Source organism: Neophocaena asiaeorientalis, unplaced genomic scaffold (genome assembly GCF_003031525.2).
Source record: "Neophocaena asiaeorientalis asiaeorientalis breed wild unplaced genomic scaffold, Neophocaena_asiaeorientalis_V1.1 scaffold104, whole genome shotgun sequence".
Taxonomy (NCBI): domain Eukaryota; kingdom Metazoa; phylum Chordata; class Mammalia; order Artiodactyla; family Phocoenidae; genus Neophocaena; species Neophocaena asiaeorientalis.
In genome coordinates, this window is record NW_020175679.1 from 1,727,954 (window position 1) to 1,740,076 (window position 12,123).

Sequence of the window (12,123 nt, forward strand, 5' to 3'; positions counted from 1 at the left end):
GATCCCCTCCCAGCTCTGGTGGGTGAGCCTCAGATCAGAGCGCCCCAGGGCAGCGCCCCAGTCACCTTCCATGCGGAGGGTGGAAGTGAACGTGTGGGTTTCAGCCTCCTGATCTGAGAAAATCTGAAGCCCTAAGAAAGCTGCTTTTGTTTTCATCACTTATTCCTGGGCCAGCACCGAACATCGGTGCCAAGTATTCATCTCCTCACTGAAGCAGAAAGAAGGCTGGTCCCCTTCTGTGTTCCCATGTGTATTTCAAGGCAGGACAACTTGATAATTTTGTTAAATCTACATGAGGGAGTTCACAGATTCAAACAGGTTCACCTGCTGAACAGAGCAAATCACTGATGGGTTGTCGACTTCTAAGGGAGTTCAGGGCCAGAAAGAGCCCTGACGGTGGGACCCGGGCCCGAGGCCTGGCCTGCAGCTGTCCAGGGCTGGGCCAGCTTGTTACCACCATCACCAGCAGGGCCCACGACCCCTGGGATTCAGCGGGAGCGGGTCTGACACTGAGTTGGTGGCCGAAGCCTGGACCGTCTGTTCCGTGGACCGAAGACCACGTCTGATGGGAAATCGGGGCCAGCGCAGAGGCAGGTGTGGGTTTCAATGGTGAAGATTGCTCACAGTGACCGAAAGTGCCCAAACACCCAGGGACAGCTGAAGCAAGTGCTCACTGGAGGGCGCCCCGTGGTCTCAGGTGGCTCTCCAGCCAGGCTTCTGAGAGACGCATGTTTGCCCTCACTGGGCAGTGCGCACGCCAGCTGTTTCACTAAACCGTCGCCGAAACAACTGTACTGTGTGTTTACAGCTCGACTCCTGCTTTCTCTCCGGCCAGGATGTCGGCAGGACGTCCTCCACCCCTTCACGAGGGATGGCAGGTGGACATGGGTCTGTATCACCTGGACAGGACCACATGCACGCCGGTTTGTCCTGCGAGCCCGCCCTGAGTGTCTAGTTATAACTGAAAGCTGAAAACCAGGGGAGACGTTCTCCCTGCGTATTTCGCCCGCCTGACCTGGAGTCCCGCCCCAGGGCCATGCGACCTGGGGACGCTATTCAATCCTTGTGTCACAGCTGAGTCTGTAGGAGCAAGAAGCCCAGAGAAGGAGAGGAGTGTTTAAAAATAAGACGTTTTTTAAAAATCAAGCATCAGATTTTTTAAAAAAAGAGGAAGTTTTTTAGGAACTCTATGTGATTTGTGCTCTGAAGAAAATGCCGGTGAAGTGACCAAAATTCCCAGAGGCTGCCCTGGGCCAGGCCTCACACCCTCGCCTGCTCCCTGGGGGCAAACAATGTCCCGGGTGTCGCGTGGGAGAAGGTGTCTGCCAGCCGTAACCTCATCAACCCGTCTGCCCTTGACACGCGGGGAGCCCGTCCGAGCCAAGAGAAAATATTGATTCAGTGCTTAGCAAATAAGGAAATCCATTGGAACAGCCTTGCTTTCACCGAGAGCCCTTTGAAATCACGGTGGTTTAAAGTAATGGCTGGTTTTGAAATGCCTGTTTAGGTGGTATGAGTGCATTTACGCGCAACTGTTTATATAGCATTGCTATCTTTTTTGGAAAACTTTTATGACGTGTGACCGTCAAGCAGAATACGGTAGAATTTCACACATCACGTGGCCACGACAGCACACCCAGAACTCGACACCAGCACACTCACAGTCCCCACTGCCCAGCCACCGCCCGGCCTTTCAGGGACCCCGTCCCCACCCCGGGGCACCGGACAGCGATGCCCAGTTTTGAAATCCGCGCTCTCAGCAGGAGCAGGATGCAGGCTCTTGTCTGGCTTCTGACAGCCGCGTCCCCGAGATCCGCCCCAGTGTCGAGTGTGTTTGCAGTTCGCTTATCATCCTTGCTTGCTGGGTTCTGCTGTGCTCACCAGCCCCCCGCCATTTATTCGTCCGCTGTGTTGTTCACGGGCAGTGGAGTTGTGCCCAGTTTGGGGCCGTGAACATTCACACTCGTGTGTTTTGGTGAACGTAGTGTACACGTTTTTGTTGGGTACCTGCTGGGCGTGGCATCGCGTGTTCCCACATGCAACTTCAGTGGCATCCCAATGCCTCCAGCTCTAGCTGCTCCACCCTGATGCCATCACTGACATTTCTGTCTGTTTCATTTTAGCCATCCTGGTGTGGGGAAGAAATTCTGAATTTTGGTGTAAGTGAAATGTCCCCATGTGTGTTTGTTTCTGGAGGCCCTATTTGTCCTGTCGGTCTATTTTTCTTTCTAGAGTCCCACACTGTGTTATTGACGGTAACTTTAATTACTTTTATTTATTTGTTTATTTACTTATTTATTTTTAGCTGCGTTGGGTGTTCATTGCTGCACATAGGCTTTCTCCAGTTGTGGCGAGCGGGGTCTACTCTTTGTTGCAGTAGCTGGGCTTTTCTTGTTGTGGAGCACAGGCTCTAGGCATGCAGGCTTCAGTAGTTGTGGTGCGTGGGCTCACTAGTTGTGGCTCGCAGGCTTAGTTGCTCCGCAGGATGTGGGATCTTCCTGGACCAGGGACTGAACCCATGTCCCCTGCATTGGCAGGTGGATTCTTAACCACTACACCACCAGGGATGTCCATGGAACTTTAAAATAAGTCCCCCAGCCAAGAGCGGTAGTTCTGCAACTTTGTTCTTCCTCAAGATTATGTCTATTACGGACTCTTGGTATTTCAATATATTTTTCAGAAATGTGTTTTCAATGTCCACACACACATACACAATCTGCTGAGATCTTGATCAGATTATGGTGAATCTATAAATCACCTTGCAGGGAATTAACATCTTCAAACATGAGACATTCATGAACATGGTACATCTCTGTATTCTTTAGGATTCAACACTTTTTTCTGAATAATATTGTGTAGATATTTTGTAAAAGGTTTTGAGCATATTTGATTAGATTTTTTCCTGATTTTTTAGTGCAGTTCTAAATATTTAAAAACTTTTTAAAATTGTTTTTGCTACTATATAAAAAGACAACAGATTTTTAAATAATTCATAGACTTTATGTTTTAGAACTTTTTTTTTTTTTTTTTGCTGTACGTGGGCCTCTCCCTGCTGTGGTCTCTCCCGTTGCGGAGCACAGGCTCCGGACGCGCAGACTCAGCGGCCATGGCTCACGGGCCCAGCCGCTCTGCGGCACGTGGGATCTTCCCGGACCGGGGCACGAACCCGCGTCCCCTGCATCGGCAGGCGGACTCTCAACCACTGCGCCACCAGGGAAGCCCCTAGAACATTTTTAAGTTTGCAGAAAAGTTGAACAGCAAGTACAGAGAGTTCCCATGCACCTCCTCTCCCCTGACCTGCAGTTTTCCTTACGTCTAATATCTTGCATTGATGTGGTACATTTGTTACACTTGATGAGCCAACGCTAACACGTTATGATTAACTTAAGTCCATAGTTCACACTGTGGTTCAGCCTTGGTGCTGTACATTCTATGGGTTTAGACGAATGCATAATGACGTGTATCCAGAATTATAAAACCATACAGACTAGTTTCCCTGCCCTGAACATCCCCTGTGCTCCACCCATTTATCCCTCCCACCAAAGCCTGGCAACCACTGATCTTTTTACTGTCTGCCTATTTTGTATTTTCCAGAATGTCATAGAGTTGGAATCATACATTCTGTAGCTTTCTCTGATTGGCTTTTCTCACTTAATAACATGCCTTTAAGGTTTGTCCATGTCTTTTCATGGATTGATAGCTCTTTTCTTTTTAATATTGGACAAATCATAATATATTAACAAAATATTACCGTGGAAGAAAAAATGAGCAGTCCTGCATATCCAAATATTATTACTTGAAAAAATGATGAGAGTAGGTAGCTCATTTCTTTCCAGCACTGAACAATACTCGATTGTCTGGGTGGACCACGGTTTATTTATCCATCACCTACTGGCAGGAATCCTTTTTGGAAGCACTTAGTGACTGATTTGTTTGCCATCTGTTCTTTAATGTGATGAAATTCACCTGTGTTCCTTTAGCGAGAACCTCTAATTCAGATCCTTCGATCATTAAAACCAGGTCCCCAGTCACCCCCCAAGAGTGACGTTTTAGTGTCACTCACAATGGTCGTCAGTCACATACAGCTGGCCTGTCTGAACCATCCTTTATCTCCAATAAAACTATTCTACAGGTGTGGCTTTCCTTACTCTGAGCCGGGCACTATTCTAGGTACACACCACGTCCCTGCCATCCTGGAATGAACGTCTTGGTCGGCAAGAAAAACAGGAAGGGAAAAAGTAAGTACGAGCCAGGTGGGTAGGCCAGGTACTGCCCTTGGCTGAGTGGAAGAGGCCCACCCTGGGGAGAGCCATCTGCTTTACTGAGTGCATGGAATCAAAGGCTATTCTCATCCAGAAACACCCAGAATAAAGTCTGACCAAGTATCTAGACACTCAGTGGTCCAGTTGCCCCATAAACTCAGCTGTCACACAGAGTGACATCTCACAGGTAGTTCTGGCTTCTGTATGGACAACATGCTGCTGGGCTGCAGGAGCAGAAGCTGGAGATGCCTCCAGGGGCCACTGTGATGACCCAGTGGGATGGAGCCGCCCTGCGTTTCCAAGGTCCCAGCCGGCACCCTCTGGTTCTTCCCCTCCGGGTACCTGGTTGCACCAATCTGATGCGGCTCTCTGGGGAGTGATTTGAGGGACTCTCACGCCGGTCTCCTGATGGCTTCTCCCTGCCCAGGCTTCTCCGGCGTGGACCACCATCCAGCATCTCACCGTCTCCCCCTCCCTGGTTTGGCAACGCACTGGTGCGTAATGCAGTACCAGGTGACTCTGAGCCTCAGGGCTGTCAGGAAAAAGGCGCAGCCGCAAATATGTCATGGGAAAGCAGAGCTTTCAGAGTGCCCGTGTGGCTCTGAAATGCAAGTCGCCGCGGGGGCGGGGGGGTGGCCTGCTTGTCACATCAGAGGGGCTCCCGACACTGCATGGGAGACCCAGGTCAGACCCAGGCGCAGCCGGCTAAGGAAGATTCGTGTTTTCTCTTCTTTAGAAAGGGATGCTCAACTTAATCATCCCAGCGGGTTTACAGTTGAAGGAAACATTGTTTCTTTTTAAAAAATCATTCTTTCCTTCCAATAGAGTACAGCTGGCTCTCCATATGCGGTAACTGTTCTACAGAGACACCCAAACACTGAGTTGGCGAATCCTGAGCCTTCGCTCCTGGGGACACAGGGCTGGGCTCCCATGGGCCCCAGGTCCCATTTCCCTCAATGGGTCAGTACCTAACCCTGTCTCGTGTGTGTTTCTGCTGAGGGACACCTTACCGGATATCTACTTTGCTGCATTGACACAGACCTTCAGCCAAGAGCACGTAACTCCGGCCCTGACAAAGCTTCTCTCCCAGGCCCTTTCTCCCGAAGCACAGTCTTTCCACACTGGGCTTGGGGGCATTTTAAGCAGCAAAATCACCAAAAAAAAAAGCACAAAAATGCAAAAATGACAACTTTTCATAGACCTCTAGAAAGCCACGTGTCACAGCGGAGCTGACACAGGAAGCAGTGTCGCCTCTCGGGCCGGGGCTGGCACCACGAGGCGGGGCCGCGCTGGCTCGTCCACGAGCGTGGATCTGGAGCCCCAGACGGACTTCAGTGAGCAAGTGTATTTGAGAGCACAGAACCAGGACGGTGAGGACCGGGCTGGTTGCCTGGCCTTTATTCCTCTCTCCTCCGGGACCGTCCTGAGCCTGGGGCTCCCCTGATGTCCAGTATACGCCTCTTGGGGTGTGGGGGGGTGAGCATCGCTTAGCACAAAGACAGCCAGGAGGGGGACAAGGGGTCAGCAGCGGGCCCACCAGGCAGGTCCTGGAGCAGACACCCTCTTCCGAGGGCTGCAGTGACACAGCCAGGAGCACACCTGTTGGAACCAGCCCAGCGCCTGGTGTCCCGTGGGTATTCTGTAAATAGTTACTGCCTGACCGTGAACCCCAAGGGGCCTTTTGAGGATGAAATCTCACTCCGGCCTCCATGGCCCTGCCAGCGAGAGACGAGGGGACGGGGGGCTTGGTACACAGTCTGTCACCTTTAGGCCAAAGGGCCACCCAATAACGGGCGGTGAGACGGCCACGAGTCCACACACTGCCTTGCCTCGTCGAAAGGAGCAGCAGAGGTGGGGCACAGCAGCCTGTGGGTGCTGGGGAAAGCCATGCCTTCAACCCACCTTCAGAATCGCACTGTCACTACAGCGAAAGCTAGAGAGGTCCAAACAGGGCTCTGCTGGGAACGGCTACAACAGCATGGGAATCCCGCCTGCTGAGGAGACCCCCTTTTTCCTTAAGGACGGCGACTAAAAACAAATCTTTTGGTAATTCCCTGGCGGTCCAGTGGTCAGGACTCTGCGCTTCCACTGCAGGAGGCACGGTTCAGTCCCCGGTCGAGGAACTAACATCCCGCTTACCGTGAGGCCAAAAAAAAAAAGATGGCACCTGCCAGACCTTGTGAGGTATGTTCCAGGCATGATTGCTTCCTGGAGAATCGTTATTCTTTCACAGAACTTTTAACCTTAATTTGCTAGAGATTGTCTTAAAGTCTTATCTCTAACATCTACATGTTTTAGGGGAATTCAGATAAAACTTTCCCCTTTTAGGAATTTCTTCAGAGGCTGAGATATTCCAAGCACTATTCTGATTCTGTAATTCACCTTATGGGGAAAGCTGGCTCAAGGAATATTTCTGAGACAGACAAAGAGACCAGGAGATGGGCCAGGCCACAGCCACCCCTGAGCACCATGCAATGCCCCCTGAAGCCTCAGCTCCTCCAAGCCATTGGGAGGTTTTCTCTCCTGTGAGTCAGGCGCCCCCACCTGTGAAACAGCTGATAACCCCCATCCGCCTCTGCTGGGTCTCCGAGGTAATTTACACAACACTTTGCAAACTCCAACACCGTTTGTTGTTTTACCATCACTATGGCTGTTATCATTATGCTATAGATGGTGACAAAAAAATTAATCAGTCGACCTAAGAGAGAAATGAAAAACTTTATTCGAGCCAATCTGAGGCTTCTAACCCAGGAACAGCCTCTCAGAAAGCTCCAGAATTGTTCCACCCATTAGAAGCCCAGGCACAGTTGTTTAAGTTTTTTGAGACAGAGGGCTGTACATTAGATGACGTATTATTGACAGTTTACACGGTCTAGAGCTAAGCGTCACTGTGGCCCCTTAAAAGATCAAGAAGGAATGTTTTCTTTAAGGGGCTGTCTTGCTGGCGCTGGGAGGATGTCGCTCCTCGCGGACGAGCAGGTATGTCCGCCGGTGGGGAGCTGTGGTCATCCCTAATGCAGATACAAGATGCTCAGCTGGGGGAGAGGGGAGGTCAAAGGGCAGAGTAAATTTCTTATGTTTAAATTTTTCCAGTCTTGCCATAAAATATGAATTTTATCTCACATAGATGAAGCTCCTGGTTAAAATAACAATGAAAGTGGAGCACCGATGGTATTTCACGGGTAGAATAAAACACCGCAATCTGAAACAGTTAAAATACTAGATGCACCTGAGTTCTCCAAACTATAATCTTTAAAAACTCAATCTTGTCTCAGAAATTATTTCTCCAAATTTTGACGTACGGTATTTCACGTTTGCCTTCTGCTGGGAGGGAAGTTGCCGACCTGAGCTTAGGGGACGGTGGGTCACCCGTAGGCCGATGACTCAGAGACAGCTGGCTCGGATGCAGCCGGAGGGGCTGGGTCTGCTCTGGGTGCCCCCCTTCCCTGCTGCACTTGAGTAGAGGTGGCCAGAGGGACGTCCACCCCCAGACAGCACGGGCTTCCGAAAAAGCTCAAAGGCAGAGAACCGTGGGGTCCTCAGACCAGCACCCCAGCCGTTGGGAACAAGAGTGAATCAGCCCCCTGTGGACAGGGTGGGTGTGATGACATTCCTTGTGCCCCTGTGACCTGGCTGTGGCCCTGGACAAGGAACTACAATGCTTAGACTCACTCCCAGAGGGTCTGCCTCTCCAGGAAGGAGGGCGCTGGGCAGAGAGGGTGGAGAGATGGCAGCTCCCCTCCCCTCAGAGGCTTCCAGGAGTGGGGGAAATCAGGAAGGGCTCCTGGACGGAGGTGTCCGCCACTTGGCGAGGGTGCCGGTTTCCATGGGGGCAGACCCACCTCAGTGTGCCGATGCCGGGAGGTCGCCAGGCCCTGGGTGGACAGCAGGAGCTGTGCGTGCTCTGTCTGGGGATGCAGGCGGTCCTCATGGGCCTGTGTGTTCTGGACGCCAAGCCTGGACCTGCAGACCAAGCCGAGCATCTGAAGGAGGAGGGGAAAACACCAGACAAAGGCAGCATCTGGCCAGAGCGCCAGGACTAGGGCCAGGGCTGCTGGCCTGAGCTCCAGGGAAGAAAGTGCTGGACACTGGCTTTGCACGTGCTCGATGGCCAGGAACCGGTGGTCAAGCCGAGGAAGTCGGAAGTCGAAGAGCCAGCAGACGGAAAGCCCCGCGGTCCAGACTCTCCTCTACGTTCGAGGGTTGATAATCCTGGTTACAGAGAAGCGACGGTGCTCCTGGATGGAGGGGCGTAAACTTGCAGGAACTTTCCCGGTGGTGGGCGGGGGGCAGCGTCCGTCACAGACAGGTCTGGGAACCACCTCAGGGCCCCCGGCAGGGCCCCCAGACTCCACTGCTCAGGGTCGGCCCAGTTCATCAAAAGCCCTACTCAGTGCAGCCCCAGCGCGAGGTCCGGGGTCTTACATGTGATGCTCCAAGCAAGCAGGACAGCCAGCCTGGGCGGGGTCACCTGGGGCCCTGCCCTCCCAGCAGAACGGGTCCAGCGGCTGAAGGGGCGACGTCTCCGCCCCAAGGGTAGGACTGGAGTCGGGGGGACGGTGTCTCAAGGCCACGAGGCGGCCTCCTGCCCACGCCCCAGCCGCCCCCTCACACCGGACGCGCCCACATCCTGGCCTTGGTCAGCACTGCGTGGTCCTGTGCTGCCATTTCCAGGAGTCAGCTGACCCCAGAAGGCGAAGTTCCTGTTTGCAGGGCAGACATTCCGGCGGGGGAGGGGGAGGGACGGCCCCTCCTCCTCAGCTCCGCAGACCCTCCCGAGCTGAAAGGTCACAGTGACACATGGCAGGGGCCCGGGCAGCGTCCCCTGAGCGGCTTTGGGTTCCCTGAGGGAGCCTGTGGGCTTCCTCCAGGAAAGGAGTTGCAAAAGCACCGATTCTAGGGACTTTGTCCAGAAATGACCCCAACCCCCCAGCGGGGAGCATTGCACTGCCTCTCAACTCCAAGGGGCACAGTCGCCTTGGGAGGGTCCCAGGAGACCGAGACCCCTCTGCTGAGGGCCCGGTGCGGACGGCGGGCACGGAGGCCTCGGCTTTGGTGGTCTGGGCGCCGCAAACCTGCTGCATGCGAGGGCTTTCCCGCGTGCCTCGGTGATGCTGCCCGGCCCCGACCTGCACCTGCTCTCACCTGGACGCTGGCCCTACTGTTCAAGGTCCCTTTCGTCTGTCTTTGGTGGGGGTCAGCCGCCTGCTGCCAGCCAGGACCCTGCTTATCCCTAGTGGTGCCCCGGCAGACCCACAGACGCCTGCGCAGGGCTGGCCCCAGAGCTGTTGCGCTTTGCAGCCAGGTTGTCCCTGCCATGACCACTCATCCTGATGTGGGCGGACAACGGCCACAGCGAATGCAAGAAGAGCCAGACAGGGCCGCGTTCTGGTAAAACCTCGCACACACTCTGCTCGTGGGTGCCTTTCCCTGGCCTGCACCCACACCCCTGTGACATGTGACCTGGGAGGGTCCTGGCTGTGGACGGGATGACGCGGCCCCGGACCCCTGCCTGCCAGGTGCTGCCCTGAGTCCTGCGGGAGCCTCATCCCCCCAGCCTCCCGCTGCGGCCTCTTCCTCCGGGCAGCCTTCCCTGAGCAGGTCACACGCAGGTGTGACAACCCCCCCACCCCGGTCAGAGCCTGAGCTTGGCTGCGTTGGGAACATGCTCCCACGTCCCAGGGCCCGGCCCTGAGCTGCGGGGACGGGGCATGAGGGGGGCAGGTTGAAAGCCAGAGCTTCGCCTGTTGAAGACGTCCTGGGCCTGTGAGAAGGGTGCGCCGCCACACCTGCGTCAGGGTTTGGAAGTAAAATGACCCCCTTCCCTCGGCTTGGGGTACCCTGCAGCCCAGGCCCCACCCCTGCACGTGAATTCCACGCGGTCCTCAATCATCCGGACCCGACCATGTCCTTGCAGGGACGCAACCCTCAGGTGACTTCATTCCATGGAGGAAAAGTCAGGCAAGGTGGCCAGTTTGCACAGCGTCACAAACCACAGGTGGAGTCGCTGCCCCGTCCACTGTGGCGCTGGCCATCCCGGCACACCCGAAAACCCGGGTGTTTTCGTAACACCCGAAAAGCCCAGGCCCGCCCTGTGCTCTCCACAAGCAGAGTCGCAAACGGCATCTTCAAGAAGAATGACAAGAAGGGCCGGGAATCCACCCTGGGAGCAGGTGAAATTTGGTGGGAACCGAAAGCTGCCACTGTTGGCAGAGGGAGGGCCCATCCTGACACACCCTCATGCAGGGAAACCCCTGAGAGCCATTTTCGGGAAGGAACCTAAGATTCCGTGGCTCAGTAAATTTTAGCACGGCACGGAACACCCTGAGCGGCTGGATTCAGAGATGGACCTGGTTCTGCCGAAGTCGGGGCCGGGGTGGGGGCCTGCCCGACTGCGGCCCCGCAGTGACCCTCCCAGCAGCGCTCCCACCGCGTCGGGACATACCCCTGGCCCTCCCACCCAGCCCGCTGCAGACGGGCCCGTCCACTCCAGCCGGTTCCCTGGTGAGCTAAGGAGCGATGCTGCTGGGTCCCGGGAGGCCACCCCTCCCTTCAGTCCCTCGGTGTGTAATCAAAACCGTTAGAAACTTTTCAAAAGGCATGCTTTCCATATGCAGTGGTGAGGGCCTGGCAGTCCAGACGTGGTTAGACACAGAAAAGCAGCACTCAGTTAAAACAAAAGAAACTCTGAAACTAAGGAATCATCACTGCCAGGCTGTATAATCCTTGTTTTGACAGAAAAGACAGCTTCCAGATTACCCCGTTCTACAACTGAAAGCCTCACACACTGGACCGTCCTGCAGAAAATGCGCCGTGTGCCATGCAGCACAGTCAGAAAGGAGCAGCCGTCGGGTTAACCAGCGGCCGTGGGGGCCTGAGCTCCGCGGGGTGTCTCGCCAGGACCCAGGGTGTCGCCTTCGGGGTGAGACTCGGATGAAGGTGTTTAGCCTTGAAAAGCACAGTTAGAATTTGCAAAGGTGTCAGGGTGGGGGGACCAATCCCATCACTCTGCAGATCAGGACACCGAGGGGCAAGTCCCCAGCCCTGATCAGGGACCCGCGGTGACCCCACCCGCCCCGCGCCCACATTCCAGGGCTGGCTCTGCAGAACCTCTGTTTGGCACGTGGGCCCTGCATCAGCCACCCGCCTCCACAGTCTCCCGTTCTCCTCCCAGCCCCACGTGGCTAAGTTCAAAACACACCCACCTCCGGGACACACCTGCGGACAGGTGTGTTCACCTGGAAACCACTCAGAGCCGTCCTGTGCCTACCTAGGCCTCAGAGGGGCAGGACGGTGTAAAAGGAGCTCCCTGAAGCTTTGGTTGGAGAGAGGGGAGGAACGGGGTTAGGCAGGTGGAACACCCCTTGCGGGGAGCCCACCCGGGCTGCAGCGGGTCTGCCTGGAGGGACAAGCCCTCAGCCCCGCCCCCACCCCCTGGCTGACCGCCAGCTGCAAGTCCGCCCCACAGGGCCTGGGCCGGCGTCGCTCCGAGGACTGTGCCCAGAGGAGAAGCAGGAAACGCGCCCTCTTCTCTTTCTGCTCCGCTGATTTCTGAAAATGGGGCCCAGCAGGTTCCGCCCCTGAGATGCAGCACCGCCCCGTCCTGGGAACTGTGCTGTGTCGACTGGACGGCAAGACAGCCTAGAAAGATCACACGGTGGTGGGCAAGATGTGTTGGCTGAGGTCCAGGCATCCCTAGACGCGCTTTCCCCTTGGGGTCAGGGAATCCTCCCCCGCCACTTCCTTCCAGGCAACGTCCAGACAGCTAAGGTTTCAAAGCCAAAAAAAAAAAAAAAAAGAGGGATTGAGAACTGAATACAGCAATTCTACAAAATCTGCAGGAATAGAGGTCTCCCCCAAA

The 12,123-nt window shown here is 54.9% G+C and overlaps 1 long non-coding RNA gene across 1 annotated transcript; it reads right to left on the reverse strand.

Moving 5' to 3' along the window:
• Window positions 1-10,986: 10,986 nt before the first annotated feature.
• LOC112390870 (uncharacterized) lies at window positions 10,987-11,881 on the reverse strand. The gene is made up of 3 exons (XR_003001351.1): window positions 11,706-11,881; window positions 11,468-11,577; window positions 10,987-11,210 (listed from the first exon to the last, which is right to left on the reverse strand). It is a non-coding gene; the product is annotated as an uncharacterized LOC112390870 (long non-coding RNA).
• Between the last annotated feature and the right edge of the window lie 242 nt (window positions 11,882-12,123).